Below are 15713 nucleotides of genomic sequence, written 5' to 3'. Positions count from 1 at the left end.
TGGTGGTCATTGTAAAGATAACCTCTGGTTAAAGCTCTTGTCTCAGAACCTTTTCTAGCTTGTAATGTACTCTCTGGGCCTGATTTATTAAAGCTATCCAAGGCTGGAGAGGATACACTTTCTTTTGTGAAGCTGGGAGATCCAGTAAACCAGAAATGGATCTATCTGGTCAAGGATTCAAAACATTTGCTAGCAAATAGAAATCCATTCCAGGTTTACTGGATCACCCAGCTTCACTGATGAAAGTGTATCCTCACCAGCCTTGGAGAGCTTTAATTAATCAGGCCCTCTGTCTCAAAGCAAGGGATTTTTAGCTGTGGCTATAGTCACATCACAGCAGTGAGTTTTGATAGATTGCCAAGCTTTTAAGAGACCTATGATTTACCATTGGCAGGTGATATTTGATCTACCAGATTTTCTAGGAAACATCTTATGAAAACCGTATTTTAGGCTTTGCATAGAGAGAATCTGATTTCTGTTATTTGAACACTGGCAGTGAACAAAGCAAAATGAGTCATACTTGCATCTTGTGTATAAGACGGTGTACTTTGAAAGGCTGAGCTCATTCTCTTTTTACCGGATGGACTGCGGTTTACTGGAATCTGTGTAACAAGTTTGGATTATCTTCTTGGTGTGCCCAGCTAGATTACCCTTTATTTGTTGAGCTTTTGTAATAAGCAAAACAAGCAAACATGGTGCTAGTCAAATGACGTCAGTGGTTGCTTAGTTTCTGTAGGGTTCCTTGTTTCATCCAGGAGCGGGAGAATGAAACTATCACTAACCAAAATGTTGAAATCCATATACACTATACACTAATTTTTCTATTACCTCTCCATGTAAACCTTTATAAGCTTGCATTTTATTTCTAAAAAGGTTGCCATTTTATTATTTTTTTGGTTCCATGACTCTGGGTTTACAAAGCATTCAATTATTTCTAATAGGTAACCCAAGTAAAAGATGTTCTCTCCCTAAAAGTTTCTCTGAACATGTTAACAATTAGTGGTGAAAAATGTGTGATAACTTGTGAATGCCAGTGGTGTATAAATATTACTCAAGTGTGCATGTGTTTGTGCTGTGACAATATCACCTAGTCTACAGCATACAAAGTAGATGTTTAGTTGTTTCCCCAAGATCTGAGAGCTAGGTGGTGCTTGGAAAGACTTTATAGACTAGATCATGTTAAGATTATCTCATGCCCATTGACTCATTCACAAAGTTCAAACAGCAAGGACATTATAAATGAAAAGTACAAACTTAAAATACCCATAAAACAAATCAAATGAAAAATATATACTCCAAACTGACACTAAATTAAGTTTGCTAGCCCCTTAGAAATAGAAAAGGACTATGGGTCTGATTTATTAAAGCTCTCCAAGACTGGAGAAGATAAACATTCATGGGTGACCCTGGGTGATCCAGCATACCTGGAATGGATCTGGTGCAGGATTAAAAAAAATGCCAAATAATAAGAAATGATTATTAAGAAAAAAATTCCAGGTTTGCTGGGTCATCCAGATTATCCCACGATAGTCTATCATCTCCAGTCTATGTGTGTATGCTTTTTTGCTCTCTGAGCTTCCTAGCTGAAATAAAACATAGTCAGGCAGACAATGCCCAAATATTAATATAACAATTTACATATATTATATAACAAAATAGCAAAAGTTGAAAAAAGTCACGGCTAAAATTCAGCTTTTCAAACATGGATTTGTTTATGTAGCAGGCCACAATACATAGTAACCTTTAACACTAGGGTTATTATTATTATTATTATTATTATTGATTTATTATTATTATTGATTTAGGGTTGATTTAATAAAGGGACATTGGCTGTTCACTTAGAAAGTTATTTATCCCCTTTCAAGGGAATTTTAACTTAGCTTAATGAATAATGTAAAGCTGACTTTAAATATCCAGTTCTGTGCAAACATAAATCAATCATTCTTTGCATTTTACAATCATTGGACATTTTTTGCAAAGTGAATTTCCACTCCACTCTAAGTTAAAATCCCCTTGCAAGATGATAATTCACTTTACTAAGTGAACTACTGTAGTAATTCCACCCAATGAACCATATGGCAGTACACTATTATAATAAAAGTGGCCTGTTTTATTTTTGTATATAATCTTCGCTTTCTGCACTAGACATTTCATTCATTTGGGTATGTACCCCAAAACAAGTGTTCATTCAGTAACAACACATATGCAGGATATAAACTAAAAACAAAAGCTAAATTATAGGCATTAAAGAACAAAACAAAGCGTCACTGATATACAGTCCAGGAAGAGGAGCTCCAGCTACCTTTACTGTTCTCTACTAAAAAGAGTTCACACAAGAGATTTAGTGTTAACACCAGAATCTTGAATATGGGAGTACTGGAAAAATGCCATGTGTTAAATGATTTACATTGGGATGTATAGCAGGAGAACTTGTTCTAAACCATGTGTCATCTACAGAAATAGGAAAGAAAGGGAGTACAAAGTGTGATACATACTAATATTCTGCATTATTTTTATACCGACCCAGACTAAAATCTTTCTCTGGCATGAGAATAAGCTCAAAACACATTAGTTCAGGAAACAGTTATGTAGAAAGCTCTGCATAGATCTAAAATGCATTTATTGTTAGTCTCAAAGACTTTCAATGTGATTGACACTCATCCTTGGAATATTACCTAATAGTATTATTTAAAATATGTCATATACAGTCTAAAAACACGACTTTTAATAAAAAAAAGTTTAAGGGTAACAATGCCTATATAACTTTAAACAAATTAGCGCCTAGTTTTCTGCCCATGTTGAGAAAATTAAAATATATATTTGATTGGGTACTATAATTCCTGCATTGTTGGTGTTTAAACTATGTAAGAACTGATTGTACCTAAGCAAACCTAACAGTACACTACAGCAAATTCATCTGCTTTATTTATTGAGATTTAAAGTTTGACTGCTGTGAATATTGGCTTGTTAATAAATTTGTGGCTTACACTCCAGAAATGAAAACTCATAGGTCTTCAACAGTTTCAGAGGAGATTTGTATTTTTTAGGTTTTCTTTTATTCTTTCTGTTTATAGGGCTATGTAAAACATAGATTGTCCTTGTATGGTCCTGACACTAGAACAGGAGCTTGTGAGGGCAATATACTAAGTTCACACAAGCAGAAGGAATTCTATAACTCCAAAAAGCCAATAAGTATTAAAATGGAATTTAAATCAGAGAAAGGTGCTTAAATGTTAGAAGCACCATAAACAATTCACATTACCCACCTTCTTACAGCCAGCAGAAGGGTTCAAAATACTAAAGGTGGGCATACACTTTTAAAACAAACATTTTAATTAGATAGGAGCATCAACTTTTGACAAATATAATGACTAAAATTGAATGGGAATGCCTACTCTTTGTTCAATTAATGTGTCTATTCTCAGTGCTCCCCAAATACTATCAGCCAATGGGAACGCTGCCGATCATTTAGCAGAATTCACCTGGTTGCTACTAAGAAAATCAATAAGCAATCCCATGGACTGGCTATTGGTATGAAGCATTTCTGACTTAATGTTGCCTCTTCTGGTGGATGGGTATGCAATTGTAAACAGTTAAATGAGCAATATCAATGAAATTTTATTTGTTAAAAATATATATATATATATATATATATATATATATATATATATTGTGAACAAAAGCAAACTGGCAATTGGGTGCAAAGTTGTCGCCAATTTATATGTTTGCCAGTAATGGAGTACCAAATTATTTTTATTGGTGTATCCAAATTTTATAAAGTATAACAATAATGGTTGAAGGGCGTAAAGAAGTGAGAATCCGGCTGTTATAAAAAGAGCAAATCATGCAAAGTATGGTGATGAAACTACTACTTTATAAATACCCAATTGATTTAACTCTTTCCCCTAACATACCAATAAACATGAGAATATTGTTGCCAAATCTATCCATCCAGAATCTATAGCCCAATCTTCTACTAGCAGAAGAAATCCTCAAGCTTTCCCCTTTTTTATATACTTACAAGGGTTGAATTTCTCTTTTGCAAACTATTTCTTGCTGTTACAGTTTTTTTGAGCTCTTCGAAGTTAAAAAAAAAACTGTTAGAATCTCTCTTCTTGTCAAGCTCTCACATTTTTTAACATAAAATACTCTAAGAACAAAAATGTAAAATTTACATAAATTTACATTTTCTACCAGTCTAAAAGCTAGTTTAACACCTGCATATGTTGGATCTCTCCTTAATAGTTGGGTTCCCATAAAATGATTTGACATGGTTTGGCCATATTACGTGCCTAAAAGCTTCCATTTGTTGAAGCAAAATGCATTAGAGAGGTTTTCGAAAGTGAACAAGTTTCTTATAGTTTTGAGCTTGCGTAAAAAGTTTTTTTTTAATGTCTATACCATAATAAATTCTCCGAGCCGTTCTTGTCATTGTGTGAGATTAAGCTAGCATAGAAACAGTCCCACAATACTCGCCGTTCTTCTCCCAGCCAGTCACAACCCCAGTTAGTTCCTCTGTGCAGGACAGAATAGATTTCGGACTGGGCTCCTGCTCTGCCTGGTTGCCAGGGGAGCTGCTAGGCAGGCCTTAGATATGCACGGTAAAGGACTGGCCTGTCAAAGTGTCTGAGATGAACCATGGCCCAGTCCCCCTGCAGCTGGGCTCAGACATGCCTCAGCCCTTGTCTGGGGCCTGGGAATGGCAAAGCCCAGTGAGGTTCAAGGGCAAACTTGATATTCATTAGTCAGGGGCCTTGATGTTCCCACTCTTCTCTTCTCTCCTTTTTTCTCTCCATCTTTTGACACATTCCTGTGTGTCTCTGGGAGTAAAAAAAAGAGCTTTCCCCCTCCTGCTTTCTCTATTTGTCTTTACACACAAGACCATGCATAAACTGTACCGTGAAACAAGGAGGCTAGGAGGACAATGTCTGCAAAAACACACTGAAAGGAAGGAGGCCTGGAGATGCGAGGCTGTCTGCTCTCTTACAATTCCAGATAACGGACCTTGACTGACAAAATAGTCCCTTTTATTTAACCATTTAAATGCTTTGCTTGCACTCCATAATAATTTATCTACGCGTAGCAGTGGCATCACCCAATATGTTCCACGATGGCTGCAAATAATGGCGATCTTTATGCAGATTAAACAATAGCAAGAGATAGATGCTTTAGCAAGGTCACATCCAGTCCATAAAAAATATAACGATTTCATGTCTTTCTCTAACATATATATATGAAAAATGTGTTCATATATGTTTAATATAATATTTACAGGAGCCACATATATGAAGCATAGGCTTGAATCGTCCAGTTTAATATTTTTTTTATTCATTCCATTTGTAGATATTTAACCGTTCTCATAAACTGACTTCCTAGTAATTATCTGAGCTAGCCAGCACGTGTTATTAGTTTTAAATGATTTTTTTCTTCCCTCACCAGGCCTCAGTAACAGAATAGAGGTGTAATTGTGCTAAAGAGTTAGCAGGGGAGAGCAGCTTTTGCACACATTTAAGTCTGAGGTCCTTAGACAGGGAAGCAGTATAAAGAAGTTCATTTACATAAGCAGCATGTGTCTGGAAGAGAAAGAAAGATATCAGGGGTTGCAAAATTTAATCTAGACTTGAAGGAAAATAAGGCCAGAAAGAGGAGGGGTGAACAAAAAAAAACTGATAGTGAAAGGGGTTTAGCTAAGTAACACCCTGGAGAGATTAAATTGTCCAGAAAGTTTCTCCCCATGATTTTACGAAATGGGCAATGGGGTGTACAGAGGGGGTGGGGTGGCAACACCTCCCTAAGTGCATGAATGGGAAACCGGCAAAGAAAGAGATCTTTATTAGTTAGGAGTAAAATCCACCAGCAGTTACCAAATTAAAATCACGCTCACAAAATTTTCTGTATGGAGGCCATGGGTTTGAGGATCATTTTAAGGTTGAAACCTGGTAGTCTTTGTGTGGTTTTGTAAAAGAAGTATGATTCATAATAGGAGAATTCTTCCAGTTGATTTTAAACAAATAATGAATTGATTATGCTAACAGAAAGACCGTGAAGCTTCTACGTGTTGACTCTTCTGAGTACACCACGTTATGGTACTGGGCACCTTGCATTCATTATATCTCAATTAATAAAATCTGTAATGAAGGTACAAGATAGATGCATTGAAAGGATTAAATAGGCTCAATGGACCCAGGACGACTTATCTGAATGCCAAAATCTGGTATAATGCAAGCGACACGGACTCTTAAAAAATGTTTTGATGTATTGAGTAATCCACATAAAAGCCTTTTCAAACACCAATATTACAATAAAATTGTTTAATTTTGAATTGCATTCTTTATGGTATTTTAATCACATTGCAGGTGTGGCACTAAAAGAAAAATCAAACTGATTCAGGGCATTGAGGGACTCATGATTATTTGAGCCCAAGTAAAAATACTACTTTACCTTTATTTAAGAGCAATTTGCTCACATTATGTTTTTTACAGAACAGTTACTTTCTCTCTGTCCCTGCACAAATTAATTGTTTAAGCCTCTTTGTTTTTAGATTTATTTGAAAAGGAAAAATGTATTTTAGCTGTAATGATCAGGACTCAAGATTTAGATTTTCCCCAGGCTCCTTTCAGTTATATCTCCAATAATGACTAATTAATGATTTATGTTTATAACTATAGTGCCTATTTCTAAAAATTATAAAGCAATGTGAAACAAATATATATTAGACAAATACCACAATATCATGGAATTGGATTTCATCTATTTCATAGATTTCCAAATAAATATTCAGTAATTTGATTTATAATTAAAAATATTTTGTATATATTTATCAATTTACTAAAACTGTGCTATTTGTAGTTTCATATTTTATTTAATGTTGCATTTATTTTCCAGATATTGTTTGCATTGTTATAAGGAGAACTGTTTCTAGAAATCGTGTGTTTAGGGAACACAATCTATATGATGTGTAACAGCATTTTTACGTAGGGACTATCATAAAAACTTCCAATAATTTTGTGTCCTAGTGATCTTTTCTCACACTCAGTATGGTTATTTATTAAAAACTGACTATTCCAGGAAACCTGTGCAGTCATGTATGGAATGCATTCCTACTGCTATAGCTTGGTATTTAATTTGGTGCTCCCCAGGTCACCAAAAGCCTTACACAAGCTCAGTGCATTCGATCTTACAGAGTCCCAAGTGACCAGTTTTAGGGATTACGTCTTAGAGAAAAGACTTTTGATTGGTTGCAATAATAAAATAAATACATTAATATAATAAATATTTTTTAGAAAATTGTTCTGCATCAGCCTAAACATATGTTTGTAGGTTCATATGATACTTTGACAGAATAAGTAATCCTATTACTTCTTAGCATCTGACTTTACATGTGTTTGAATAAAGTTTAGATTAGATTAGATACATTTGTATATAATTTTTATCATATGATAAATAAATATATATTGTAGTTCAATTAACAGAGAGAATATAATGTAGGAAAAATGCAATTTTTTACACAATTTTCCAGAAAATGCTATACAGGAAAATGAATGTATAAAATGGCATCCACTGGTGTGATGGGTAGTTGTACATACACTGGAGTGCTTACACACCCATAAACTGTGGTTATTGTTTGAAGAACTAGCCTTCTTCTTCTCATAGTATACAACAGTCACCGCTATTGCATTTTGTATGTTGTTGCCCTATTAAATATGTCCATGTCTGGGGTTTAGTAATATGTGTGTTGCTCTGCTGTGTCTGGTGCATGTCAACTGTTAGTGTTCCCCCCATGTCCGGGATATGTGCATGACTATATTATGTGAAACACAAAGAGGTGATTAAGGGAAGGATGGCAAAATCTAATTCCCGAGGGTGGGAAGTCTGGGGAAAATACAGGCACAAGACTCCAGTGGCATCTGGTCAATATTGGCTGTAGGGGGTCCAGGGCTGATGTTTAAATCCAGCCAAAGTTAACTGGAAGATTAAAACATCACAAAGTGGTTTGTATAGGCAGTTTGACATGCAGGGTAATCCGGGTGTCCCGGGGCCTTCACATCCTAAAGACACACTCTCTGTCCAAAAGACAATCTCTGACTTTGGAGATGATGATAAAATTCTCAGAGGGGAGAGGATTTATCCAGGGATAATACTTATCCATGGTGAGGAAGTGATGTCCATGAAATCTCCACTAGATAATACTAGTCCAGAGGCACCTTCCCTGCCCTATTCTTATAATAGATCCCGGTAGTAAACTGTATAGCCAGACACATGCTGCTCCGTTCCCAGGCCTCACCGCAAGGTGATCATACATGGGGGGTGGTGCTCATTCTAACAAGGCAGTGATAATTCTTTCTACAAAACAATATATTTTCACACATTTTTCCAAAGATAGGAACAGATTATTTATTTATATAATACTGGTTGCCCATTTCATTGATCTCGTTGGGTCCAAATCAAGCCATTTCCATTTGTGCATCCATTTGCTCCCCCATTTATACCTATTTACTACCTTTCTCAAGAAGCTGCTTTATGATATATTAGGGCAATGGGCTTCAATTATGTTGGTAGATAAGGATAGTCTATAGGGAACAATCTGCACGCTTTAGATATGTAGGACCGGTTATGTAAAATATTTGGGGCATTGTAGAATTTAAATAGTTAAATGGTATATAAGAAAAAAGTAAGTTAATAATATTTCTAAATTATGAAATTATACTTATGAGTATTAAATATTTTTCATAATTGCAATGACATTTATAAACCTTTAAATCTACAATAGTTCAAAACAAAAGTTCAACTGTAACATTTATTTAAAGCCTTCAAAAATTGATTTAATTTAATTTTATTAACTCTTCCTTACCTAATCTATGTCCAGGAAGCAGTTACACGTATGAGTGTTTGAGTTTGGTAATTTGCACAAGTAGAGCCCCTCAATTGGCATGGCCACATGCTGTTGGCTTGAATTTGGGGATAAAGACCCTCACTGAAAAAAGTGATATTGTTTTAAGTGCAGCAAAACATAGCATAGTCATAATTAACTCTTCTAGAGTTATTGTAGTACAAATTAGATTCGGTATGGTTGGTATGGGTTATTGCAATAAAGCTAAGCTTTAATTGAAAATTCTAAAGGCAAATTCTAATGTCAATCAAGAATGTAAGTGACTACAAACACTGTACAGAAACAAAGTGACAGAATATTCATTAAGTGGGCCAAATGTGCTTACACACTGCATTACAGTTATTATTCCCAATCTCTGAAATCAATTAGTGGGAGGATCAATCAGATGTGGTCATGTGACACACATAATAAAAAGTACAGTAGATGCCAAACTACAAATTTTCCAATTACTAAGTTGAAAAATTGGGCCAGATTTAATAAAGTTCTCCGCGGCTGGATAGACTACACACTTTCATCACTGAAGCTAGGTGATCCAGCAAACCTGAAATGGATCTGGTTCATGATTGAAAAAAAAATGCTAACAAATAGCAAATTAATTTTAGGAAATCTATTAAAGGTTTGCTGGTTCGTTGATGAAAGTGTATCCTCTCCAGCCTTGAAGAGCTTTAATAAATCAGGTCTATTGGGTCAGCATGAGCAGAGACAGGATTTGAGGTGGTGCAAATTGTAGGACCTCAGGAACTAAAAAGTCAGAAGAGATCTTGGCTGTGTGGATAGATGCATAACTACAGCCGAATACAGTTCCATATTGGGGTTTTAAAGTTCAACTTGATGTGTAATATATATCATTTACAATAAACAACTTGCTTGTTTTAAGAATTTGTTTTATTCGATTTTGAAATGAACTTGGAGTTTGGATTTAAACTTTAGAGAAGACCGTTAAATCTGTTAGCTTACAGCATCACCCAAGATTGACAGCCTTGCAAGCAATTTTCTTCCTTTCTTAGATCAGGACCTCTGCGCTTTCTGACAATTAAGTAACTGAGTGTTTGTTCTGTCTTCCAGGTCATCAAGATGAACCACTGAATGTCCTTAAACAGCATGCATGACTCAGCTAATGTGCTCTGTAAATAAACTGGAAGCATAATGGACTGGAGGTGGAGGAAAACATCATTATTATTTAAGTTTATTGTAGAAACTGAACTGGAACAAATACACAAGTTTGCCCTTGCAATAATATTATGCTATTTCAAAAACATTTAATAAATATAATATTTTCTATACTTTAGTAGTTTTAAGAACTCTATATTTTAATATAATCTGAGTTTTTGATTTTAAAAAATATGATTCAACATTACTTTGTACAAAAGTTAACAAAGTGCTTTGTTGAATGTAATACACTGTAAAAATTCAGGACCTGAATTCATGTTAATACAATATGTATTTATTTTATTATTATTACTTATTATTACGGTATATATTGTACTGCCGTTGTACCTAACATATTGAGGGATGGGCTTACCCTGCAACTATATGAGAATGAGAAATAATACTGTTTGTACTGTAGAAATACAAATATTCTAACTACTAATTAAAGTAATCTGTTTACTTTGTTTGAATTAAAAACCTGAAATAAAACAATTGTGATAGTTATATCTATTTCTCTGTATGTAATTGAAGTTTTTGACTAATACATGAAAGACACTAAATGTACTTTGAATTACATACGTTAATAAGAAACAAATGCACAATAAATTATAATTTTCCTATGAGGAAATTATGTGTATTGTACTTGGAGTGGTTATTTTTTTATATTTCACATTATCCCAGTGAATCTGTATGTGATGTGAAGACTCAACAGATGGTAAGGTAAATTTTATGTCAGACCAGAAACCTTGATATACTCTAGCAGCTTAATGGAAATTTTCTGTTGCCAAATTTAATTTAATAAGTCTTTCAAGCAATAGATTTGCTGGCCCAATGTGAAGCTGGGACTATTCATTTTATAAACCTGCTTTACTTATTTTGGGGTTTCGGGAAAACATAAGGAGCCCAAATGCATTCAGATTGCCAAAAGTCAGTTACTTAATTCTGTTTGTGCATGGCATCCCCAAATCCTTCAAAGTTGGAGCAGAAGAGGTGGAAATTGTAATCGGTTCATGGCAGTATTGGCAAGTGTTCGCAAAAATATGGATGATTATCAACTATGGGACAGTCCATATAGGTCAGATTACAGCATTGTTGACTGATAAATCTTTGATGGGCTAGAAAGCATGCAAAAAAGGTGATATCTTAGTGAACACCATGTGCACATTGTTGCAGACATCAAATTATTATTGGTAGGTCCAGCCTACTGGTAAATCTGTGATTCATGGATCGATGTTCATTGCTGGGAATAATATTCAATTATTCAGGGTTAAAATGATTTTGCCAGTTATAACTCTATGAATAAGGCCAACACAATGGGAAATTACAGATCTTATAGTTCCTTCTCTATCATATTAACACAGTTTCCTAGGTGCTATATACATGTATGCATATGCAGGTACCAGTGATAGCCGAAGCCAACAGTGGCCCCTGTGCAGAACTGACTTGGGTTCTCCTTGTGGAGGCTGCTGTTGTATGCAGGTATCAGTGGTGGAAGTAGCCAACAGTGGGCTTCTGTGCATATATATATATATATAGTTGGGGTTCTTATTAGATTTGATGCAACCAATAAAGAATATTTTAAAGATAATCTCCGCTTGTCACATTTTAAGAAATGCATTAAGTGGGTCAATTAAACAAGTTCTGAATATGTCCCCAATGTCAGCTTTGCTCATTACTGCACCTAAAATTAGCTTTTATCAAAAATGTTTGATCTAATACTGACTGTGGGAAGCATACACATTAGGTAAAGTGGTGTACTATTCTGTGACACAAGTTAAAGTAGATGTAAAACTTAACCACATGACAACTGAATGTGAATTACAAAAATGCTCTTATATTGCTATTATTATTAAAAATACATGTTTTTACCTTTTGGTAATATTACTTCAGTACTGCTAATCTCATATAATTCCTTTGAAACTGCTTCCTGACAACGCGCTCCAGCAGCAACTGGGCATGGGTGCTGTAAGTGAGCTTACTGATGGTTGAGATAGCAATAAATACTGGCAGTGCCATGTAAAGCCGGTAGGCGATTAATATGATTGTGTGTATATCAACTTTCATTTCACAATATGGTCAGGCAGCAAAAATAATGGGTTCCTGTCCAGCCACCCTATAAACACATTTCACTTTACTATATTCAGATCAGTTAAAGGAGAAATATAATTGGTTTCTATGGCTGCGTCAATTTATCAATTTCATGATAGATGCCCACATTAGTAAGTGCAGCCTCTCTTTATTCTTTAGCGCAAGTAAGCAACAGACAGGAACATTATCCATGGACAAGTCAAATCAGCGCCAATTGGTTGCCAAGTGAAGAACCAGGTGAAACCAATGCCAAGTAGTTGGTCGGGGTGGTAACAGTGTATTACATAATGATAGGCAAACACAAGTCAGATGAGAAGAACAAATTAATTTTAGGAAATCTGGGGTCCAAGCAATAATCAGAAAGAAAATTTGGAGCCAGTTCAGGAATGTAAGCTGGGCCACCACAAAGCGTTCAAAAGTCAAAGGTCAGGTCAGGCAGATGAATGCCTGAAGACCATTCAGCAAGGAAGCAGTGGGATGCTGAGTCTTTAATAGAATGCTTGGCGCCAATTCAGCTAACAAGCATGAGCATGGGCTTGTGTACACGCTATGGAGCACACATGAGAACACTTGCACCCTTGTCCATATACAGAATATCCATGCACTAAAATATGTGACTTGCAGATGCTCGAGCTAACCAACTAATTCTTCCTTACCTACAAGCTATTAGCATACTATGAGTATTATTCGAGGTCATATATGTTTAAACAAAAACTGTGAAAACTTGAACAAGCAAATTTCTAATATGCTTTAATGGGAAAGAAGAAAAATCAACAGGCTAGGAATCCAAAAGGGTCGCTGTGTCTGAAAGTATTTTTGGGCTCATGTAAAAGTACTGGTAATAATGCGGCACAAAAGCAGTCAGCTATAGATGTATAAACGTGGACACATGGCTAAGCCACCAATATCATGAGTATGCCTTTGAGGAGAGTTATGTGTAGACACCTCCAGTGTTTGCCTATTTTGGTGAAAACAATAGGGAATGGACAAAGACTCTATGTGCCTGATTTATTAAAGCTCTCCAAGGGCGGAGAAGATACACTTTCATCAGTGAAGCTGGGTGATCCAACAAACCTGGCATGAATTACCTAAACGTTATTTGCTATTTGATAGCAAAAGTTTTAAATCTTGGATCAGATCCATTCCAGGTTTGCTAGATCGCCCAGCTTCTCTGTTGAAAGTTTATCTGCTCCAGTCTTGGAGAGCTTTAATAAATCAGGCCCTAGGACTTTAATAATCAACCCACAGATATAAGATCATCTCACTATTTACCTATCTAGTCCTAATTTAGGTAACTGTCCTGTCATATTTATGGGAACAGATTTTGGTTTAATCAAGCTTCTTTAAAAAGCAAAATATACCTTTGTTTGTAAGTATTCTGTATCTATCCCCTAATACTAAAGTAGAATGGAATGGAAGTAGTGCACTCTGAATTACAACAGTTAAAAAAATAGTGAATCTTATAACCTGAAAATAAATATTTGCTATGAAGAACATTGAAATAAGTTCTATTTTGTAGTGTGCAGCCCAATGTGTTCTGCAGCCATGCATGAATAAAAGTGCTGGATACAAAATTATGCAACACGAAATGATGTGAAACCCATAGGACTTGCCCATTCCTAACTTGCCATATGGTCTATATACCTTACCACCCTGAATACAAATGCTTCCCGGAGCAGACCTTGTGGCTGCAGACATAACACACTTTTGTGTGTTGTGATGGAAATGACTAGACACCATGTAAAGGCTGTGTATGGGCTGTTATGCAAATGACTGGAGTGGCTGAAAGGGCTATATATTGGATGTGTAGAAATGGCTAGCCTGGATGTGAAGGCTGTACACTGACTGTGATAAATGACTAGAGTACAAGGAAGGCCTGTATACTAGCTATTGTAATATACAAATGACACTGACAGTCTTGATCACACAGGGTTGAAATAGTTCAACAACCTACCTTTCAGTCCAACAGAGGCTCAATGGAATCATGTTCGCTACACAATACATGGTATTATAATGAATGCAAAGGTTTGCTCAAAAGTCAAGCAACAATGTATTTTTGGCCAAAGCCTATTGAAAACATCAGCAGTGTGCTTTCTTTTTTATATCCCTTTCTTTCATCCTTAAGGAAAATCACAGGGTATAAACATGTCAATCCACAAGCAATGGCTTTTTGTTGGAAGGAAAGTTTAAGTGCAAATGAAATTGTATGCTTGTTTGGCAAACTTCATTTCAATCTCCCGCTATGGGACCAATGTTCCTCTCCTCCTTTTACAGTCCATAAACTGACAATAGGAAAGAAAATAAGGTTTCCTTGGCACCTGTCCAATAAACGGGTTTCCTGTCGGGGGGTATGAAAGAAAAGCATTACTGTGTACAGATTTCTTCAGTAAATGAAATGCTGTACTTATATTAGAGGGCTCCTCTGTTGTGGTATGAATAATCAGTTAACAATAATACAATCCAGGCTCCTAAGCCTACTACCCTTCAGAGCTTATTTTGGAAAACAAAGTGTAATGCTGATGTACAAAATTCTGAAGTCTATATCAACCAATCAAATGGTATCAGTTTTTGAGCAGTCAAAACAATGGTTGTATAATATAGGTTACTGTGCATTGTATACAGAAGCGCTAAAAGGACTCTAAATAAATGTTATATTGGTGTGTTTAAATAGGTCTAATATAAAACAGTTCCATAGTCCTATTCACCCTAAATGTAAAAGTGTCAGACACCTATTAGAACTGCATTTCAAATAAAAGTGAAGAGTGGTATTGGTGAAGGGGGTAATTCTCCACCAAACAACTGGTTTTATTAAATTTATTTAGGAATACTAGAAGTACCTACTGTCTCCTAAAGTCAGTCTAATCTTGGCCAAAAAGTAAAGCACAATACTGGGATGCTTACGTTGTCTATAAATACCCATGTTAGTCTTCAAATCAATATCAAAGTCCGTAAATAGCCCATTGGATTATAAGTAGGCTGATCACAAGACCTTGATTTCTATCCAAGTCAGCAATAGGCCCAATTAGTTGCAACTGAACCATCCAATGCAAGAGCTTCAACGATCCATTAAAGTTCTGCCATTGGCCAGCTAAATGGCAGGGTTGAGGCTTTGTGCCCGTTTTGGACTTAATCTAGATTTGACGTAGATGCACTTTACCCACTTTTGGTACCTTTGTAGACCAGGCCAAGTAACTTTAAATGGTCTATTTCAAACATTTCATAAAGTCTTAACGCTGATCACACGACCTTGATTTCAATCCAAGTCAACATTAAACCCAATTAGTTGCAACTGAACCATCCAATGCAAGAGCCTCGATGGTCCATTGGAGTCTAGCCATTTGCCAGCTTTGTGCCTATTCTGGACTTATTTCAGCTTTGACATAGATGCAATTTAGCCTCCTTTGTAGGCCAGACCAGAGAACTTCAAATGATCTATATCAAACATTTCATCAAGTCCAAATGATAATTTCTTGATGACAGATTCCTTTTTAGTTTATAGGATAAACCAACACAGAAAAAATGGTAACATTATAAAACATACAATGTTCCTATTTTCCCTGAAGATATGGTAAGGTATGCATATATA

The 15713-nt window shown here is 35.6% G+C and overlaps 1 long non-coding RNA gene across 2 annotated transcripts in view; it reads left to right on the top strand.

The window, feature by feature from the left end:
• Window positions 1-10673, top strand: part of LOC140324658 (uncharacterized) — a 57467-nt gene extending 46794 nt beyond the window's left edge. For both annotated transcript variants that reach the window (XR_011919563.1, XR_011919562.1), the window contains exon 6: window positions 9956-10673. This is a non-coding gene — a long non-coding RNA (uncharacterized lncRNA). The remainder of the gene's footprint in view (window positions 1-9955) is intronic.
• The last annotated feature ends 5040 nt before the right edge of the window (window positions 10674-15713 follow it).

Source organism: Pyxicephalus adspersus, chromosome 2 (genome assembly GCF_032062135.1).
Source record: "Pyxicephalus adspersus chromosome 2, UCB_Pads_2.0, whole genome shotgun sequence".
Lineage (NCBI taxonomy): Eukaryota > Metazoa > Chordata > Amphibia > Anura > Pyxicephalidae > Pyxicephalus > Pyxicephalus adspersus.
This window is presented reverse-complemented; position numbering and strand designations above follow the sequence as displayed.